Source organism: Podarcis gaigeae, assembly GCF_964106915.1.
Source record: "Podarcis gaigeae genome assembly, chromosome: 4".
Lineage (NCBI taxonomy): Eukaryota > Metazoa > Chordata > Lepidosauria > Squamata > Lacertidae > Podarcis > Podarcis gaigeae.
Window position 1 is genome coordinate 19,197,570 of NC_139677.1, and position 22,688 is coordinate 19,220,257.

At 42.2% G+C, this 22,688-nt stretch overlaps 1 protein-coding gene across 1 annotated transcript in view; it reads right to left on the reverse strand.

Moving 5' to 3' along the window:
* Nucleotides 1–22,688, reverse strand: part of LOC310842950 (uncharacterized protein) — a 579,207-nt gene that overhangs the window by 469,777 nt on the left and 86,742 nt on the right. The window lies entirely within an intron of this gene.

Here is a 22,688-nt window from a genome sequence, read left to right on the forward strand (position 1 = left end):
TGTAACCACTCAACTAATGGCAATGAGATACGAACCCATACCGACAGATGAGGAGGAGAGAAATCACTGGGAGCAGCTACGTGAGTTTGAGGCAAGGTATCAAAGAGAGGGGGGATTGTGAGATTAAGAAATAAAGGAAAAATTACAAGCAAGGGTGTGCCTCAAACTCAGTCTGGAAAGTCCCCATGAGCTGCGTACACAGGATAAAGAAATCCAAGGGGCGTAGGCCCATATCTGATAATAGATGAAGTGGTTAGTGTAGAGTGGACAATGTATTAGAAATGTGTTGAACTCTGATAAGTAGATTGTAAGCCAAGCCTCTGAAAGAGGGGCGGCAGCTGTAGGGATAAAACTGCTGCGCTTATGCCTGATCGAGGCTCTTCGTATCTACGGGTACGGAGGGTCCGCCTTTGCAAACGCGACTAATAAAAGGGTTAACCTTATATTGAAGTCCTTTGTCTGTTTGTTTCCACGAACGACTTCTCACAAAGATCATGAGGTCCACGGGGAAGGGGGAAGGTGGTTAACCTCCCCATCACTCCATGTACCAAATCCTGATGGGACCTTCCACTCCACCTTATGTCTGCTATTTTAGCAAAAGTGAACAAACACACAAAATACAATCATACTTTTTTGCATTTTCTTCCCAGGTGAACAAAAGAAGGGGGCATAGATGCTAGTTTGGTGTGTACATCTTATGATAATATTTGGAACCTTGGGGCTCTCCATAGCTAATGGAAGCATTGCATACCCTCAAATATTTCTCCAATGAAAATAGGGACATCCTATTCTGTAATAATAATTTTATTATTTATACCTCACCCATCTAACTGGGTTGCCCCAGCTACTCTGGTCACCTTTCAACATATGCAAAAACATTAAATTAAAACAACAACAACAACCCACCTTTGATATACAGGGCTGCCTTCAGAAATCTTCCAAAAGTTGTATAGTTACTTATCTCCTTGGTTCAGGGGTCACATAACTCCATGTCCTCCAATGAAAATAGGGACCTTCTACCATGCCCTTGAACATTTCTCCAGTAAAAATACCGGTAAGGACATCCCAAGGAAAAGTGGGACATTCTGGAATCAAATCAGAAACCAGAACAGCTTCTGTAAATCCAGGATTGTCCCTGGAAAATAGAGACACTTTGAGGGTTTGGCATTGTACAATCCCTCACACACAAGGGGGATTTTAGACAGCTATACTTAATGTACAGAGGAGATTCGAGGGAAGTGCAGGTATTGAAATGCAACACTCGGGAGTGGAGCCAATCGAAGCCCTATTCCTGTTTCACAATTTGATGTCATTCTATGCAAGCAGCACTACAATTGAGCACTGCAGTGTTACCTTGAGTGAATTAGGAATCAAAGGAAGATTAAGCATTAGTGGGACCAAGAGACCCTAAGCCAATGCAAGGATTAAAAATGGAGGCAGGCTAGAATAATCAAACCCTGACCCAGAGAACCCAAGTTGTTTGTCCCGTTCTGCAGAAATAGCCTCTTTCCCCATCTTTTCCAAGGATCTGCATTACAGGGCCTGCCATTTCTTGAAGGCTCCCCACCCAGAAAAGCCTTTGTATTCTGACAACAGAATATGTCAAAAAGACAAATGTTTTGTGCCACTTTTTCTTTAAATCACTAGGTCCAAAATGTGCCGTATGTGGGAATAAATCTCATGTAGGTCATAAGTTAAAATATGTTTGGGTTGTCATCTGTCAGACTGATTGCTGGGGGGGAACAATGGGGTGATTTTCAAAAGGCTTCTGCAATGCAGGCAGGAAGCCTATCTGAGAGACAGAAAGCCATGTGTTAAAGATTGCTGAGCACCAGTTCAGATATACTGGGAGAAAAGGTACAGCTGAGATCCTGTCCATAGTTGCACTCTGCACCCTTATTTTGTACTTCAATTTTCCTTCAACGTATATGAGATATGGGGAACCTCAGGCCCAGGGACCAATTCTGCCCTCCAGGATTCTCTAGGAATGGGAGGAGGGGTGTGTGTGTGCTAGATTCAGTTTACATTTAAAGGTGATGCTATCTAATCCACATTTTTCCAAAGCAACATGTGACCTGAAACACAGCCATCTTCAAAAGTCATAGTTCTTTTCATTCTTCAGACAAATAATGTGTACAAGAATGCCTGCAAACTGTCTCGCCAGAGTGGTGCATGTGCTAGTTATCTCCCACTTGGACTACTGCAATGCACTCTAAGTGGGGCTACCTTTGAAGGTGACCCAGAAATGACAATTGATCCGGAATGTGGCAGCTAGATGATGAGTGGGATTGGCCGCCAAGACCATGTAACACTGGTCCTGAAAGATCTACATTGGCTCCCAGTATCTTTCCAAGAACAAATCAAAAGTGTTGGTGCTGACCTTTAAAGCCCAAAACAACCTCGGCTCAGTATACCTGAAGGAGCATTTCCACTCCCATTGTTCAGCCCGGACAATGAGGTCCAGCTCAGAGGGCCTTCTGGTGGTTCCCTCACTGCGAGAAGTGAATTTACAAGGAACCAGGCAGAGGGCCTTCTCAGTAGTGGCACCTGCCCTGTGGAATGCCCTCCCATCAGATGTCGAGGAAATAAACAACTATCTGACTTTTAGACATCTGAAGGCAGCCCTGTTTAGGGAGGTTTTTAATGTTTGATGTTTTATTGTGTTTTTAATATTCTGTTGGGAGCTGCCAGATGAGTGGGATATAAACATTAACAACAACAACTTCTTCTTCTTCTTCTTCTTCTTCTTCTTCTTCTTCTTCTTCTTCTTCTTCTTCTTCTTCTTCTTTTCATTGGGTTAGTGTGTAAAGATGCATAAATAATATCCAAAAATGCCTTACATAAGGTTGGGCAATGGCTTTCTGAATGAGCAATTCATGTATAAAGAAAGGGGTCTCAGACTACTGCTTATATTGTGTGGGAGAGAGGGTGGGGAGAGAGAGAGAGAGGCAGCCCCCTTGATAGTTCCTCTGTCTTCAGAAGCTTCGGTTGTGGGCAGCCTGAGAGAGGGCATTTTCTGTGGCAACCTCTAATGCGGGAGTAAAGCCCACAGAACTCAGTGGGACTTACTTCAGAATTGACATGCACTGGACAGGCTGAAAACTTGTCAATCTTAGCATCCTTCCAATGACTTCATTGAAATGAGTCTCGCTCCTAAGTAAGCATAAAAAAAGTTTTATGAGAGCATCAATTTCTTCAAGAAGAGCCACAGCTGCCTGGATTCATGTTCCCATCTAGGCAACCTTCTGGAAGCCAGATGCCAACAAGTAAAGGGCAAAGATTTGAAGCAGGAATTCTCCTATACTCGTGGAAGTTTCCTGTGTGGTGTAGAATGCGGCATAATTGGGTTTCCCCATATTTGCAGTGAATATCCACAAGTATAGGAGATCTCCCTTTACTTGGAGGGAGCAGAGAGTGTGCTCGCCTCCATACACATGTAAGCATTACATCCAACAGAATGCCTGCACCGAGTTTGTGTGGCTAGCATATCTGCAACTGCAGAAATTCCTGTATTGCTAGCAGCTCCTATTGAGCTACTGCAGTTGCAGATATTATCTGGATGATTATGCTGGTCTGACCATGATGAGCATGGCAGCAGCTCTTTGTACTCCCAGATGTTTGTCCATTGTATGAGCTGAAGTCCTTAGCAAAGCACTTCCAGAACCAACCCTCCTTCTCACTGCTTTCCCACCACCATCCAATTATCCACTGCCTATTGTCAGTCCCAGAGCTCTATCTTCCTCATTCCTGTCTGGCTCTGTCCATCTAATGTAGATAGTAAGACATTCTGTCAGGAACTGTGTCATTTTAATGTTCTGCATGGTGCCTCAGCAGACTAAATGAATGTTGAATGAGAATAGTCAAGTTAATAGTATGTCAGAATCATGCACATACCTTGCTCTTCTAGGCTTTTGGGGCCTGTTCTGTCCAGACCACCATTAATGTTCTCGTCATCTGTTCTCATCACAATTCTTTCTTCTTGGCTCAAGGAACGCATTAATTCCATCTAAAGCTGAGAAGTCCTTTGAGTCATAAAAAACAGACATTTATTATGCTGAAGTATATTCAGTATTAAGTCCCAGAATATAAATTACTGCAGTCTCTCCCTCCCCCCATTTCTTTCTATGTAACCAAGTGTCCTCTCTTTCTAGCATTGGAAAACATTTCATTGTGTTGTTTTGGATGGCGTTACCAAATTCCCCCACTTAAGAAATCTAATGCTCCATTCAATTGAATTTTGGACTGGTGGTCTTCTCCTGGCCTGGCCCTGACTTTGGGCATTATATGATAGTCGTGGGATAACATCACAGGGTGGGTGCCTTCAGACTCTTCATCATGACCTACATAAGGGACTAAGATGAATTGCCATCCTCACATGTACGCTCTCCCCACCCTGTCTGGCATATTAATCTTGCCTGATGCTTAGTGGCATCATTCTACATGAGCTCACCCAAGGCTTCGTGATAAAAGTCACAAAATCTCTTGATCATTGCACATGTTGGGGGAAAGGAAGCAAGGCAATGAAGAGAATGAATGCAAGGAAGGAAGTTCTCTTGGGTATTTTCATGAGTTTGGAATTAATATTTTCTTTTCTGGGCCACAGCAAATTTTGCTCTTGTTGCTTCTAAACATTCCTGCTACCACTCATGGAACAGATAAGTAACATAGCACAACTTTGTGCTTAGTAGAATGGAGTCAGAAAGAATTTCCAGTTTCTGAAACTAAGGCTGTGCTGAACCATTGGGTGGTCTCTATTTTGACAATTTGAGGGGTGGTCGTGGAAAATGGCAGGAGAGGTAGAAATTCACATGCGTATACCCCCCCCCCCAAAAAAACCTGTTATGTGACCACCTGAGGATGCTCCTAAATTTGCTGTTGTATGGGGGTGATTCAAGTGTGTACCATACATTCAGGTTTGTGCAATTAAAGTGGAATAAAGAAATCTGTTGCCATATCACAACAAATCGACTTTTAAAAAATCAGACTTCTTGAGGTTTGGAAAGTGACAGGAAAATGCATTGAAAAGTGTGGGATAAACAATAAATGGGAAGATATATAAATATCACATTAGCAAATATGGATGAATGCTCAGTGAAGGCAGGATATAATCTAACCTCTGTGCAGGCTTTGTGCAAGCAAATTTAGATGAATACTTGATAAACAGTTCAGCCCTTAGTAAGCATGAACCTTCATCTTCTTCTTCTTCTTCTTTGAAAACTTTGAGGTAACCATGTAGGGAACATTTTTTACAGAGAAAAGTATGTGGAAACTCCCACCCCACACAATAATTTTCATCTGCCACATCCATACATAAAACAATTGAATGAAATCTCCTTCTTCTTTTGGTAAGAACTGATATTTACAGACTTTCAGAATTTCAGGAATTGAAATAAGACAATGCCACCCACTTTCAGCTTTATTGTTAGCTCTTGGCAATGGTGAACTGGATCAGGGCCGAATAACCAAGAAAAAGGGTTCCTGGGCAGATTAATTAAAATATCCAACCATCCAGGAGAATGTCCCAAGTATTTAGCATTTATTTTTTTGAATTAAAGGAACCAGCAGATCTTTATTACAACATGAGCAATAAAAATGATTTAAATTAAGTGTTGAGATAAGAAGTTCAGTTCTCTTTAAATTTGCACAGCTCAGAGCTGAAAGCACCACCTGCTGTGCCAAGGAGTATTTCACTGTAAAAAGAGACCCAGGGGGAAAAAAATGGTACCATTCCTATCTCTGTTTGTTCCTCAAATTATTTGACACCATTCTTTTTGTACCCAAAGAGCTTCATTACTTCCTACCACATTATCCTGGCTTAGCCAGTAGATACGTGAACAGTGTACAAATGCAAAGAAAGCCATACCTTCTTTAAAACAGGATTATAACCTTCACTTTCCCCCCCAAAATGAATTTTATAGTCTTTGACATTTGCATTTTAATTTAGGGGAAATGCTGCTATGATAAGCTTACTCATAGCTACAGAAGCAATTTCATCTTTTGTGAAGATGATATGGACTGGTGCTTAGATACCCAAAATGTAGGACTGGGCTAAAAGAGGGGAAAGATGGGGGGAAGCATGTGAACCATGGTTGGTGGGAGTGGCTGAACCACAGTGGGTGGGGGCAGGTGAACCATGGTTGGTGTGTGTGATGCCTTTTTACAACAGAGGTTTGTGGAGCAGGGGTTTTAGGGAAGAAGGAGCAGGAAGTGGCCAAAACTCCATGCAGGATTGTCAGGCAGCAGCCATGCAGGCTGGCTGGAGCGGGCTGTTACAGCGAGAAATGGGAACGGCAGTGAGGAAGTCTCTGAATCAAACACTGCACTTCTGGGAAGGACAAATCCTTCTTAGGCTGTAAATGCTGTGAATTCTCACGCCCTAAAACTCGGGTGTAAATAAACTGTATTGAAAGTAGTCTCTGCTGTGCCTTGATTTCCCAACAAAAAACACAACTCTGATTTATTGCTGGGACTCCTGGAATCTTCTACTGCTCAGCAGAGATTTGGGTGGCCTGTAACACAATCAAATTCCACCCGTCACCCACCGTCAAAGTTACCATCACTTCAACATGGGACTCTCCTCAACAGCTGAGGGGAGGTTAGCTCAGTCGGTTAGAGCATAGTGCTGATCATGACAAGCTGCAGGTTCGATCCTCATTCGGGAAAGCTGCATATTCCTACATTGTAGGGGATTTGGCTAGATAAACTGCAGGTCCCTTCCAAATCTACAAGGGGAAGAAATGGAGGCAGTGAGAGATATCACTTTCCTGGGCTCCCTGATCACTGCAGATGGTGACAGCAGCCACAAAATTAAAAGACGCATGCTTCTTGGGAGAAAAGCAATGACAAACCTAGACAGCATCTTAAAAAGCAGAGACATCACCTAGTTGACAAAGGTCCGTATAGTTAAAGCTATGGTTCTCCCAGTAGTGATGTATGGAAGTGAGAGCTGGACCATAAAGAAGGCTGATCACTGAAGAATTTATGCTTTTGAATTATGGTGCTGGAGGAGAAACTTGAGAGTCCCATGGACTGCAAGAAGATCAAGCTTATCCATTCTGAAGGAAATCAGCCCTGAGTGCTCCCTGGAAGGACAGATTGTGAAGCTGAGGCTCCAATACTTTGGCCACCTCATGAGAAGAGAAGACTCCCTGGAAAAGACCCTGATGTTGGGAAAGATGGAGGGCACAAGGAGAAGGGGACGACAGAAGACGAGGCGGTTGTACAGTGTTCTTGAAGCTACAAACATGAGTTTGACCAAGCTGCAGGAGGCAGTAGAAGCTGCCATGGGAGAAAGAGTCGTATCCTTGGAAGAGGAGCAGCTGCTATATCTCCAGCACAGTCTGTTTCAGAATCACATTCTTTCCCAAGGGCTGGCCATAACCTGAGCCAGCACTTGTTTAAAATATTCCTTCTCCATGTGGAGATGCAAAGAAACAGCAACAGCAGGCAAGCATCCTTTTGTTGTAGTTGTTGTTGACATAGCAACTGCATGCTGAGAGAAAGGAAGGCATAAAGCAGAGCAATCTTCCTTTCTATCCAGTGCTAGTTCCGTATTTTTCTGTGTATAAGACTAGGTTTTTCCCCTAAAAAAATAATGTCCAAAATTTGGGGGCATCTTATACACGGATAGATCTTCCCCCATTTTCTTAAATTGGGGTCCCCAAAAATAGGGGGTGTCCTATACATGGGGGCGTCTTATAGACAAAAAAATACGGTATGTTGAAGAAATACAGGTGCTGCTTATACATGGCCCTAAGACACACATAGGTGGGCTGGCAACTGGCATGTTTGGTCCCATTCCCAGGAGCTTCCTATCCAACCAACAGTGTAGCCCTATCCGAAATCATGGACCCCCTCCCAGTGTGCATCAGAGTTACTTTTCCAGGCATGAGGTGGGGGGAAAACATCAAAACTCTGTGACAGAGCATGTCCGTATGCAAAAGACCTCAAGTGCAATCCCCACCATTGGGGGGAAAATTCCCTTTTTCATTTTTGAAATCGTTTTTATTTGATTTTACAATAGATCAAGGCTGTTTCAATCAAGGCTGTTTATGTTTGGTGCAGGAAATCTATTTACTTGCAAGGGGAAATTAATGGCCAACTTATAGGCACTGTCTGCATTAGACATGTTACTGGATTCTGGGGCCATGTGTTACTGATCCCTGTTCTTACAAGCATTGATTCCGACATAGGGGGTGTATTTCTGTGTGCTAAAATGGCTCCTGTACTCATTGTTCTGAGCCGAGCCACATTACATACATAGTTTCAGAGCATTTACAGAGATCCAAGTGCACTGAGCTTCTCAGTCCCACACTGTGCTCTGAAGACTTCTGAGCAAACTCAATGACTGTGTTGCTGAATTGGGGGACTGGTTTTTTTGGAACAACAACAACGACAAAAACAACACCCCCTTGAATTCAGACTTTCCATGGACAGTAGTGGAGTCAAGCATCCTTGTAACTTTCACAGACGTCAGCTGGAGACTTAGGCTCTTGCAAGTTATCTCATTTTTCTCCTTCCTCCTCCTCAGCTGCAAGCTTGAGAAGCAACGATGAAGTATTAGAAGAATATCTAATTCAAACTAGGTCTTCTTGAGCGTAATTCCTTTCTGCAACGCCTCAAAAGGCTCTGAACCATCTAGTTCTGAATCAAGATATATGGGTTTTCTTTTGCCCATTTCTATTTATTTAGTTTTCTCCAACTACTCACCTTGCGGCAGGTTTTTTTTTTCCTTTTAAGATTAGTCATTTCTAAGCTTTCTGGATCATAAAGATGCTTTCTGTGTTAACTTAGGTGCCTTGCTGAGCTGATAACAGATATTCGACTACAATTGTTACTTAACATATGTCCTCTTGGTTAAATACTCCCCATAGTAGAAAACAGACTGTGGCTTCAAGTACCTTGAGAATTAGTTGTGCAACGCTCATCCTTTTTCCGTTCCAGTCTTTAAGCCTTTTAGCATATGTCCAATATAACTGATTTCCTTTTACATTTTGCTTGAATCTAAACAATTACTCTATTGCTGTTCTCTCATTGTCCTCTAGAATTATCCTTTTCAGTTGTTCTATTTGTATAATCATGCAATCATTAAGTAATGCAAGGGTTGTTAATGAATTTGTGAAATGTCATTAATTTTTCAGGTGCACCTTTCTTGCATGCTTTATATTTGGATGCAGCCAACACTGATGGATGTGTAACAGCTTTTGTGTGAAGATTCCAATGCACACACATGTTCAGTATACCTGAAGGAGCGTCTCCACCCCCATCACTCAGCCTGGACACTGAGGTCCAAATCCGAGGGCCTTCTGGTGGTTCCCTCACTGAGAGAAGTGAGGTTACAGAGAACCAGGCGGAGGGCCTTCTCGATAATGGAATGCCTTCACATCAGATGCCAAGGAAATAAACAACCATCTGACTTTTAGAAGACATCTGAAGGCAGCCCTGTTTAGGGAAGTTTTTAATGTTTGATGTTTTACTGATTTTAGGTAAAGTTTCATTTTTTCTTTCCCCCAAATCTATTCCATTTTACTATTATATTTTAAAATTTATTTTTCTTTAACTGTTTTCCTTATGTAGAAATTTCTATAACTCTTCACTAAAAGCCTAATAGTCTTTTGTGTATGATTGGTTACATTACTTCCAAGTGAACGCGATGTTTAAAAAAGAGATGCTGGAAAGAGGTTTTCAAGATGAAAAATCTGGATTTCAAAAAGAAATTGTGAATAATGATGTCAAAATTTTATCTAAAATGTATAAATTATTACTTGAGTGGCATACTAAGGATGAAGAGGTTAAAGTTGCAATGATTCAGTGGGCTAAAGATTTTGGTTATAATATTCAATTTGATGATTGGATAAGACTGTGGAAAGAAGGAATGAAATTTACTGCATGTACTACAATAAAAGAAAATGTTATGAAAATGTTATATAGATGGTATGTTACACCAGTAAAACTTGGAAAGATGTATAAAGTTAGTAATAAATGTTGGAAATGTCAGGAGAAAGAAGGAACATTCTATCATATGTGGTGGGAATGTAAAAAAATGAAAGGTTTCTGGGAAATGATTTATAATGAATTGGAAAAAATGTTGGAATATACTTTTGTTAAGAAACCAGAAACTTTTCTGTTAGGAATACTAAGAAATGACATAAAAAGGAAGGATGAGAAGTTGTTTTTATATGCAGTAACAGCGGCAAGAATTTTGGTGGCACAAAAATGGAAACAGGAAGAAATCCCGACCAAAGAAGAATGAAGAATGAAGTTGATGGAATACGCAGAATTAGACAAACTAACGGGGAGAATTCGGAACCGGCGAGACCAAAGATTTACCGAAGACTGGAATAAATTTACAGAGTGTATTAAAAATATATGTGAAGGACAATTAACGTTTGTAGGTTTTCAAGAAGCTCTGTGATAATAATGGAAATAAATATTGTTTTATAATAATAGTTAAGATTAATTTGGCTAAAAAAACAACAATACAGATGGAAGAAATGTGAATAATTGTGATAACATGAAAAATTTCCAGATAGACTGAAGGAAGTCTGAAAGTGGAAAGATTAGAATTGGATGTATATTTTGAATGGAATGTTTTTCCTTTATTGTTATATTTGAAAATTTTATAAATATATATATATATTTTAAAAAAGTCTTTTGCAGAACAATCAAATGGTCCATGGATAGACTAGGGGATTGGTCAAACTCAAATAGTTTTTCGTCTCCTAGGAAGACTAGGAAAGTGTTATTTTCTTCAAGCTCTGATCTCATTCAAAAGCTCAGATGGATTACCATTCACCAGGAGATCCTATGTTAACCATTAGACCTCCATCCATCCATTCTGGACTATTAACCAGTAAATTAAAAAAGAAATATTCAACCAGAAGATATCACTGGGAGGGAGATATGCAGTATACATTTGACACATGCTTGAATAGTAATTAAAAATCAATTACAGGATTCAGCTTTACAAAACATTATTTAGATTTCCTATTCGAAAACTCATATATTAAAATTCACACAATTTAGAGTTATTTTTTGCGCCCAGCATACCATTATGATTCATGATGGATGGATCTTTCCTGTACTTCAGTTTCAAATTGTGCTTTCCCAAAACTTAGCCACCTGTTATTTAAAACTAAAGAAATTATTGGACACTTTGTTATCTGGGTCATGAAATGTGAATAATCTGACAAAAATATCAAGGTCCTTGTGAGTGATCTTGACAAGTTTATTAGTCACAGGGTAGTCCAATTTGTCACGGCTTCCCCAAAATTGAGAAATGCCTTTGTAAAGGATAGCATGGCAAAAAGCCTGGGAGGCTGGCTTGATTTGATGAAACACACTTTTTATTGGAATTTATGACGTGAATCCCGACTTTTCCTGTTAAGCACTGTGTTGCATTTTATTTTATCTATTTTATTATTGCAGTAACCTTTGGCTAAACAATAAACAGCAGATTGACTATAAGAGTTCTGGTACATTTTCTGAATACAGCACAAAGCAGGTATATACTGCATTTTTTGCAACTCCTACATTTGCAGCCTGAAATATATTCTCTTTCAGGAACTACTCATAGTGAAAGTGCCTCCAGGAAATATTGTATTTTAGCCATTGAGCGCTTACCACAACAATTCCTTTGCTTCCATCCATTCTGCCACCACCATCAACCCCATTAGCTTTTTCTACTGAATGGTTCCCATGCATATTGTATTTAATGCCCTCTAAGTCTTCTTTGGGACGTGGGTGGCGTTGTGGTCTAAACCACAGAGCCTAGGGCTTGCTGATCAGAAGATCAGTGGTTCAAATCCCTGCGACAGGGTGAGCTCCCATTGTTTGGTCCCAGCTCCTGCCCACCTCGCAGTTCGAAAGCACGTCAAAGTGAAAGTAGAGAAATAGGTACCGCTCCGGTGGAAAGGTAAATAGTGTTTCCGTGCACTGCTCTGGTTTGCCAGAAGTGGCTTAGTCATCCTGGCCACATGACCCAGAAGCTGTACGCTGGCTCCCTAGGCCAATAAAGTGAGATGAGCATGCAACCCCAGAGTCATCCACGACTGGACCTAACGGTCAGGAGTACCTTTACCCTTTACCTTTAAGTCTTCTTTAGTAGGGTGCCCCTCAAAGACCTGTAAGCTTTACTTGTTCTTTCTTTGTCTTCCTCAGTGCATAAACTGCAAACATAACTCCCTTATGATTCTGAAGTTACAGCAATCCGTCTCTCTCAATTTCTTTGAGGGGAATACACATTCTTCAAGAGATCATCTCCCATCTATTTTACCAAGTGTTATATTCACAAAGTACTCAGGAGTCATACACATCAACAGCTGCTGGCACTAAGATCTTTCAGGTGTCTCTTGTAACTATAGCAGAATATCATAGTTGGAGTATCGTACCACATTGGAGGGTCTAGGCAACTTTTCTCTCCAAATCAGAGCCTCTGTTTGTTTTTCCGATATACCTGTATTTATCCCTTAATTACTGTATGGTACAAACAAGAGTGAAGTTGTGCTAGTCAGCTAAGATTGTAATGAACTTCCTGAAAAAGAAACAAGAAGATTAGCCATGTTTAGTCCTTTTGTGGCAAAAGCAGCAGGGGTATGAACGATGTTCTACTCAAAGAAGACCCATGCAGTGGTGTGGTGGTGGTGGGACCACAGAGGCAGTTGCCCTAGGCACCAAAATTTGTTAGGGGTGCAAAATTTCAGCACCTGGCACTGCACTGCCTCAATACAGCGGGGTGCTTCCAGTGAAAATGGAGTCTCCATGCAAACTAGGAAGTGATCTGTCGAGACACGCAATGGCTCTTCTTCTCTTATCTCTGTGGATGCCATCAGACAGTTGAATGTGCATGCCTTTACTGTCTGTTTCCAAACCCCAGCCTCCGGCATGGCCCCAGGGGCTGGTAACCCACGCTATGCCACTGGACCCATGGAAACTAATGAACCTAGGTTAGCTCGGTACATTCACTTCAATGGGTCTATGTTGAACAGGATGAGCACAGGAAACGGCACGAGGTAGCTTAAAGACTAACAGATTTATAACTGCATAAACTTCCATGGACTGGAGCCCACTTCAGATTTTTTTTGTCATAGAAATATCCCAGATTAATACAATAAATAAGTTGCTTTGCACTAAGTCAGGGCACTGGTGTATCTAAGTGTTGTCTGTACTGTCTCTGTGGCCTTCAGACAAGGGTCTTTCCCAGCCACACCTGAAGATTCCAAGGATTAATAATAATAATAATAATAATAATAATAATAATAATAATAAATTTATACCCTGCCCATCTGGCTGGGTTTCCTTAGCCGATCTGGGTGGCTTCCCAGAATATTAAAATACAATAGTGTATTAAACATTAAAAGCTTCCCTAAACAGGACTGCCTTCAGATGTCTTCTAAAAGTCTGATAGTTGTTTTTCTCTTTGACATCTGGTGAGAGGGTTTCCACAGGGCAGGTGCCACTACAGAGAAGGCCCTTGCCTGGTTCCCTGTAACTTGGCTTCTTGCAGTGAGGGAACTGCCAGAAGGCCCTCGGCACTAGACCTCAGTGTCCGAGCAGAACAATGGGGGTGAAGACTCTCCTTCAGGCCATCATATCATACCATCTACATGTCAAGTGTGTGATCCATCACTGAGCTCTTGTCTTTCCCAATAGACAGAGGGAGCAGCTTCCCCTGTAAGTAGGTACTTCAGTTCACAGGGCACTTCAATTGCTTGCTTTCTTAGGGCAAACCATCAGGTCCTGTCATGGCATACTAGCACTTCCCTGACTTAGAGTTTGGGGAATTACAGAGATGGAATTGTTTTTGGTGGTTTTAATCTCACTTCTGAAGAATGAGATATGTTTTGTTAACTTTCTGTTTTGTTTTGCTGAGCCTATTTAAATAACTGTGCCGGTTCAATTATTTATTGATGGTTGCTGGAAAAAGAGATTGCTGAAAGGTTAAAATGGCCCCTTGGCGAGAATAAAACAAAATATGTTTACCGGTTAAATGGAGTGATTTCCTGAAATTTGCCCTTGGCATTAATTTACAAGGGTTTTATTCTCCAATGTAAAGGGGAAGGTTGTGCCAAGTTTGGAGACAGATATCTGTTGTTGTTAATGTTGTTGTTGTTGTTGATGATAATAATAATAATAATAATAATAATAATAATAATAATAATAATAATAATATCAAATCCTTGGACCATATCCACTGCTGCAAGGGACTTCCATGTGCAAAATAAAACTTCCTCTCCCTCTCTTCTGGCCCAGAATTACAGTGGTACCTTGGGTTACATACGCTTCAGGTTACATACGCTTCAGGTTACAGACTCCGCTAACCCAGAAATAGTACCTCGGATTAAGAACTTTGCTTCAGGATGAGAACGCGCCAGCAGCAGGAGGCCCCATTAGCTAAAGTGGTACTTCAGGTTAAGAACAGTTTCAGGTTAAGAATGGACCTCCAGGATGAATTAAGTACGTAACCAGAGGTACCACTGTAGATACATCCCCGTGTTTTAACCCAACTCATATATGCCAAGATTAGTTATACAGATAGTGTGTGATGGCCTGGGACTCCGATTCAGAGGCTGAACCAGAGGAATCCCAGCCTGCACAGGAGTCCCCGCCTCCAGGGCCGGCTGAACTGGGGCAAGGCCTAGATTCTGAGGAGCCTGCACCTGTGTCAGATCCTCAAGAGCAGGCACCAGGTGAAACCATTATGGCCCCAGAGGTGCTTGTGGACTCAGTGTCTACAGGTGAGCCTCCTCCGGGGCCCAGTAACCCTTCGGCCTCTCCTGAACTGCAGAGGCTTAGGGCAGAGAGGCGAAGGGAACTGGTTGCTCCTAGGAGGAGTGCTCACCTTAAGGCCAGAGGAGGCGGGGCTCCTGGGGGCCGGGACTGCCCCTGGCCTTAGAAGAAGATAAAGGTCAGTCAGCCCGGTCCCAGGTTGCGGGAGCAACGTCGTTGTTGGCTTCAGATCTTCCAGTGTTCCTGTTCCCTACCCGGCCTCCTGCTCCTGACCTTCCAGCGTTCCTGTTCCCTGCCCGGCCTCCTGCTTCTGACCTTCCAGCGTTCCTGTTCCCCGCCCGGCTCCCTGTTTCGGACCTCGCCTCTTGTCTTGTGAACTCGGACTACGGTAACGGTACCTTCCCCCCGGGACCAGCACATAGTGATATAGAGCTATAAGGAGCTATAAGGGTTTGAATTTGCAGCATTGAGAGAACTTATGATTTAAATGTTTTGGTTATCTCCCTCCCTTCATAATGACAATTAAAAAAAACCCAACACCTTGCATTAGAAGAAGCTGCCATAACAGATCTAGCTTCATTTTTAAAAAAGGAAAACAGCCCCTGATCTTAACCTAGAGTCCTGTCACTTTGCCCAGCTCTCCTGGTGGTGGTGGGGCAACTCCAAATGGAGCATGGAAGGTTGATTTGGAATTCTGGTTGACCCTTCACATGGGGTCCCTTTCCGAGGACAACCAGGGAGGTCTTCAGGCACAACAGGACCACACTGTGACAGGGAGGCACTGGGAACTGAGCACTTAAAAACAGTACTACCTGACCCTCTGGATCTTCATCAGATGCTCTTCTCAGTCAAAAGTGAGGGTTGGGGCAGATCTGGCCTGCAGTGAGCGCACTGCAACTGTTGTTGGCACCACGGTGGCAGCAAAGAACAATGCATTCCTTGGAGGCAAGATCTGCTGCCCTGTGGATCTTGCCACCTGAGGTGGTTGCCTCACCTTGCCTCATGGGTGGACTGGCCCTGGCACCACCACACATGAGGAGAGGAGTAAAACCTCCCCACTCCAGGTTCATTGTGAATTAGAATGTGGGCCTTTTAAAAATTTATTACCAAGATTATGTTTGCAAGAGGCACAGTTAAAATTCTTCTCTGTGTTTGGGCTGCTGACAATGAAGAATCCCATCCCTCATGGGAGTCCTGTTTTCTTGCTTCTTTTTCTTTTTAAGTGACATGATTGCTAATCATGCCATTAATATAATGTATAGCTAGGACTTCAGACTCCCTGATCTAAGTCACCCGCTCATTCTACAGTTGTTGTACTCTATCCGCTGACTACTGGAGTCTCATTTAATGTCTCGGAAGCACCGGCAATAACATTAAGGTGTGTTGGCATTTCCACAGCTTTTTTATATACTTTGCTTCTAAAATAAATGATAAATATCAGTGTGGAAATACAAGAAGTTTCAGGAACTCATGTAGTATGACCAACTGCTTCTCCAGTCCATTAAAATACCATCTGGAAACACACCATAGCCTCTTTCCTTCAAGTTAATGACAGTGAGAGAAACCCTCCTCCTTCTGGTCCATTACATATTTCTACCAGATCGAGTGGCTTTCATAATGTTCTGGTCACAAGTGTAGCATACTCCCCAACACAGTTGCTGAGAGATTATGAACATTCCCTCTTCAAGCGCTGATTGCAAAAGAAACTCCTCTTTGTAGGAGTATCAGAAGCAATTGTTTGAATGCTATTCAACTTTGCAGCACCGTTGAAAACATGGGAATGGGGAAGAGAAGGACAGTGCACCTAATAATCCAGAACAGCGTTCCAATGGCATGTATTTTCCAAGTCTTATTTGTTACAATGTATTCCAAAAAGGTTCCTTCCAATTATTTACCTAAAGTCGCCTTGCACATCTATCTGAATGGAAATCGGTGCAATCCAATATCTGTCAGAACCAGGCTGAAACCAAAATGTACACCAGTTGTTGGGTCCACCTGTGGGATACCTAAAAGAAGGAAGTCAAAACCAACTGCTTCTGATTGCTAGAAAGATACACAGACAGAGGAATCTGGATCTCACAGAGTCTACAGGAAATCCTCCTTGTAAGAGCCAGTCCCACCCTGCCCAGCCAGGTAAAGGGGAGCAATTTATATAAGCTGGTCATGTCCCTGGACTGCTCTCTCTCTGACCCCAGCTACTTGATCTCTTCTCTTTGGTGCTTCATCAATGACTAGGAATGTAGGACACGTGCGGAGTCACAGCTCAGATGCCGATTCTAATCTAAACCATGATATATTTCTGTAACTCAAGACTGCTACTGTGAAACTGAGTGTGTAAATCTATCTTAAAAGAAGGCTGTTTTGCATGTTTATTGTTTTAAAGGGGAGAAAAGGGAGAAATACCAGGAAATCCAGTCTGCAATAAAGTAATCCTGGATTACTTAAATTAAAAGGCTAAAGCTAGTTTATCAACAGCTTCCCTAAATTTGCTGAGAAAGGGTTGTACTCTGCTGAACTCACAAACATGAGTAAGGAAGGATAATATCTAAGATATCCTCTCCTAGTTTCTAAACACACCTCTACACCATCCAACTCAGGGTACCCAACCTGGTGCCCCTCCAAATGTTACTGGGCTCCAGTTTCCATCAGCCCCAACCAGCATGACCAGTGGTTAGGGATTGTGGGAGCTGGGGTCCATCTAGAGAGCTACAGGTTTGCTATTTATGACCTAGGTGATGTGGGTTTAAATTAGGCTTTTTACACATGCACCTCCATTGGATGTGAAACAATATTTGCCATCTACTCTGAGTATGACTTATTGGATTCAATCCAGAAGCTTTTATCTCTATGCCCCTTTGCAGTAAAAGCAGCACCAATGTGGGGACAGGGACAAACAGCCAACACAGCAGAATTTAGCCCCTGCTCATCACATCCTGCTCAGTTCATCAGAACCCAGCACATTGAACCTCCTGCTAAAATGAAGGAGAAAGCCTTGTGATCAGAAAGTGTTTGACATTGAAACACCTGCTAAAATGAACCCCCCCCCCCTTTAGCATAGTGCTTTGAATTCCCAACTTAGGGACTTTAAAGTGTCAAATCACCTGACATCACTGTGGATGACTGACAAGTGGATGACACAACCCATCTGTCAAATTTGGCCCATGAGGTCAATCCTGTAGAAGATCTGGTGCACAGCACTGCAAATGTTCCCCACCCCTGGTTTAATGGGACTTAGGTGGGCTGACCTTACTCCAGAGCAGGGCTTTTTTCCCCCAGCCAGAGCTCAGTACCAACACCTCTCAGTCAGGCACCATTACCATTCTAAGAGAACAAGGGAGAGGTTCATGATGAGCTCCAGCCTTGCTCCTGAAGGATTTCTTTTTGAGTGTGTAACTCAGGGGTCAGCAACCTTTTTCATCCGTGGGTCGGTCCACCATCCCTCAGCCTATGTGGTGGGCCAGACTATTTTTTTTGGGGGGGGGGGGATGAACAAATTCTTATGCCCCACAAATAACCAAGAGATGCATTTTAAATAAAAGCACACATTCTACTCATGTAAAAACACCAGGCAGGCCCGACAAATAACCCAGAGATGCATTTTAAATAAAGGGACAGATTCTACTCATGTAAAAACACGCTGATCCCCAGACCGTCCACGGGCTGGATTGAGAAGGTGAATGGGCCACATCCGGCCCCTGGGCTTAGGTTGCCTACCCCTGGTGTAACTGATAAAAGTGCTATAGAGTAACTATTTTATGAGCTGAGGGTGGAAACTGATTGTCCCTGAAAATAATAATAATAAAATCATAGTCAGAACATCCATAATGTACAGATTCTTTCTTCCTGAAAAACCCAAACCCTCAAAAAGATTGTATTGCAAAGCTCTGTGAATAGCACCAGTGCTAAACCAATAGCACCCCCACACCTATAAGCAGGTGGACACAGGTGGCGCTGTGGTCTAAACCACTGACCCTCTTGGGCTTGCAGATCAGAAGGTCGGCGTTTTGAATCCCCGTGATGGGGTGAGCTCCCGTTGCTCTGCCCCAGCTCCTGCCAACCTAGCAGTTCAAAAGCACGCCAGTGTAAGTAAATAAATAGATACTGCTGTGGGAGGAAGGTAAATGGCATTTCCATGCACTTTGTTCCATTGCACCAGAAGTGGTTTAGTCATGCTGGCCACATGAACCAGAAAGCTGTCTATTGACAAACACCAGCTCCCTTGGCCTGAAAGCGAGATGAGCCCATAGTCGCTTTTACCTTTTACCTTATAGCAGGTATTTCACCCTGTACATGGAAATGTGCCACAGAGTAGATATATTCAGTTCCCGAAGAATGAAGTTCAATGCAATCTCAGTGGATGAGAGCATCTTAACCTTGGAACAGAGAATGAGGTGTCTTGCTGAAGATATCTGTTTATATTTCCAAACATCTGGAAAGCTGTGAATGTTTCTGGCTGAACGGTTTAATTTTGTAATTCTCTTTTATTGTACAACCCCCAGAGTTGTTTTATTGCATTATCACTTAATACTTAATGGAGCTATATAGAGCTTTCGTTTGTGATTTCCAAACACTTGCAAGTAGGTCTTTTGGCTGCTGTCCAGAGCCCTGCGAGGGCACAGAAGTGCTATTGCAGTCTGTGGCAGATGGAGATCTATGCTCACACAAAACGCATCTCTCTTGCCACTGTGGAGAATGGTGTAAGAGAACATTCTCAGCACCCTTGGTGAATTACCATCTGAATGATTATTTGTGGGGGAAGTCATGTCAGTTCAACTGGGATACAGAAAGAGTCACACAGCCGGAAGAGAATCATGGAATGTGGGGAACATTTGAGATCAGGTGATGGGACATAGATACCAATTCCTAGGGGCCCAGCTCTTGGGGGCCCTGAATCTCTTTTTGAGGGGGAGCAAAGTTTAAAAAATCAGGGGGCATAGGAGACCAAGTACAGAGCTGAGCATGGCACAGCTTCAGTGGCCAGTGGCTCCTCCTTTTCCTGCCACGTAAGGGAAAGATGGGGAAGCAGCTCCCAGCCAGTGGCAATGGCAGAGGATCGGAGAGGAGCAACTACCAGCCACTGAAGTTATTGACAGGAACGTAGCTCACCCGAGCACAGGGGAAAAGTCAGACTCAGAAATTGAGCTAAGTGAGAGAGAGAGAGAGACTCTGCAGATGAGAGCTGGATGATAGAGTTGAGAAGGGGTAGTTCGACCCCCCCTTCCCGAAGAAGACACTGGTAGCTCTCTTTTTTGTAAACATTTTTTTATTAATTTTCACAGATAGTAAACAATAAGGATACAATAATCAAACCACAATCTAACATTTGAACTTCTAATGAGGAATCCTTCTATTTTACAAGCCTTCTTTTGAGGTTCTTTGAACCACCAGAGTTCCTTCCACCCCCTTCTACTGGTTCTTTACATCTTACACCAATCTCTGCATTTTGTTATCATTTTTATCCAATTGTTACTCCTTGACATTTTCTAGTTCCTCTACTTACAAGTGCTTAATTGAACCCTGCCAATGTAACAACTTGTTTACAATATTTCCATAAATTTTGTTTGCCATTCTTCTATTGTTGGCAACTGTTCTTCTTCCCATCTTTGGGCTAACAGGACCTGGGCTGCTGTTGTGGCATACATAAATAATTTCTTCTGTTCTTTGGAAATTTCTGTTCCTGTCACACCTAATAAAAAAGCTTCTGGTGGTTGTTGTTGTTGTTTTAAGTCACTTTAAACATTCTCTTCAATTCATTATATATCATTTCCCAGAAATGACACTGTTAGCTCTCAAGAAGCGGGAGAGTTAGGAGGCAGTCAGAGCATTGCTAGGCAATCAGCAGATAAGCAGAGGACTGAGAGTGTGTTGAGTAGAAGTTCAGAGGGGGAAGGCCAGCCTCTCAATCCCCATTCTAGGAGACTGGATAAGGTCAGAGGACAACAGAAGGGCAAGAGGGGAAGGGTGGGGATTTGGCATCCTTCCTGTTGTGAAAGGGGTGGAGATTCAAACTGACCAACTCTTGTCAATGTGAGCAGGTGAGAAGCTATGCTCTGGATGTGTTTTTGCAAATAACCGTAACATAAAACTACCGGAGAGTCATTACTTCTTACTGGGGCTTGCTTGCTTGCCTGAGATCATTACAGCTGTGTTGCCACTGCATCCTCCCAAGGTCCTGAATTTACATGCACGATGTAACAGGCACATCATCACCCCAATTTCCCTTGCAAGTTGGCACCTCTGTGATGGGATGAACAAAAGCAATCAGGGCAAGAGGGAAGCCCACCCTTGCAGAAGACCCTTTGGGGCAAGGTGGTCCTCTGCAGTGGAGGGGGGGTGGCTTCACCCCAGCAATGGTTTTTTGTCCCTGCACGCTGTTTAAATTGCCACAAGACTGAGATGAAGTGGCTAATTTGGCCACTTTCATGCCATACAGAATGAAGAAGGAAGACAACCATATTGCCTGGGATGAAACTTTTTGGGAAATCTGTATAGCAGTTGGCCATCTGAGAACCATAGAAGCTGACTGTTGTTTTGATCCTGGTGTGGCCTTGAGAGGAAAACAGACGTCTGAAAATGATGAAAGAGCTGAGCAGCCACATGAGGATTTTAGTTTCAACTGAAAATTAGTATCTCCCTGTCTGCCTGTTATGGAGAGAGACAGAGAAGGTGACATATGGGATTTTTGGTTAGATCTGAGTAACCCAATTTCATTGAAGAAAAAAAGAAGTGTCATTCCATTGGGGCAGAAAAAGAAGAAGTCCTGATTTATCATAGGAAAGAGATCTATTAATTTTATTTATGCTTTTCAGGTTTATATGTTTCACTTATTTTACAATCATTTTAACATTTCAAAACTTGACTCCCTTCCCCCTCTTTCTGCTGTTCCTTAAATTTATTTTTAATATTTTCTGCATATCCAAATTAACTTAAATTAAATGACTGAATTAGCAGGAAACATACTATCAATTACTGTTCTATAAAAATAGTCCACTCAACCATGAACATTCATCGGACTGCTTGAAAACATCCACTTCCTTGCTGGTGAGCATGTTTCAGGTTTTAGCAAATGGAAATATGAAATGAGTTTCTCCCCTCACATTCTGCCACTGCTTATTGAGCGGTCAAGATTGCATTTCTAGACACACCTACTTGGAAGTCAGCTCCAATTCAACTCAATAGGACCTACTTGTACATAGTATTCTGCAGCATGGCATGATCTACACAATATGTCCCCAAACTGATGCCTTCGGAATCTTGTTAGACTGTTGTTTCCATCAGCTCCAGCCAGGAGAGTGAATGGTTAGAGATGATGGGAGTCGTAGTCCAACTAAGAATGAAAGGCTCTCTCACTTTGTTGTTTTTCAGATCTTAAATTCAGCTCTGCAGCAATCTGCAATTATGTTTTTAAAAAGTCCAAAAGACAATTCTTCAGCATTTTAGTCCAAAACACATGTTTTTTGCATGCAGCTTTGATCAATTTACACATATTTACAAGCAATATCTCCTAATGAAATGCATTTTTTCTATCTTATTTTTCAATATTTTTCAATATTTTTCAATATTTTCAATATGTTTATGCACACTTCTGCGTATTATATGCATTTTCATAAACACTGTTTCACTGGAAAATAGCCGGAATACTGCAGTCGGGAGCAGTGTCTGGGCGGAAATCACAAGTGTCTTCTTTGCTTTTTAAAAATAGCTCAAAAACTTCATTTATTATTTTTTGTGATTTTGCCAAAAGAGCTCAACAACTTTGCCCACAAAAGCTCAAAGCAGTGTCTGGATTTTCTCTTTTTGAAATATGGCAACCCTGTTGGAGAACTGCATTTCAAAATTCAGCTAAGTTCAGATTTCAAGGGATGGCTGAGTTTTGGTTCTCTCATCATCTCAGAAAGTGTGAATTTGATAGACTTGCCTTTAAATCTTCTTTGAGATTACTTAAATCACTGAATTAATAA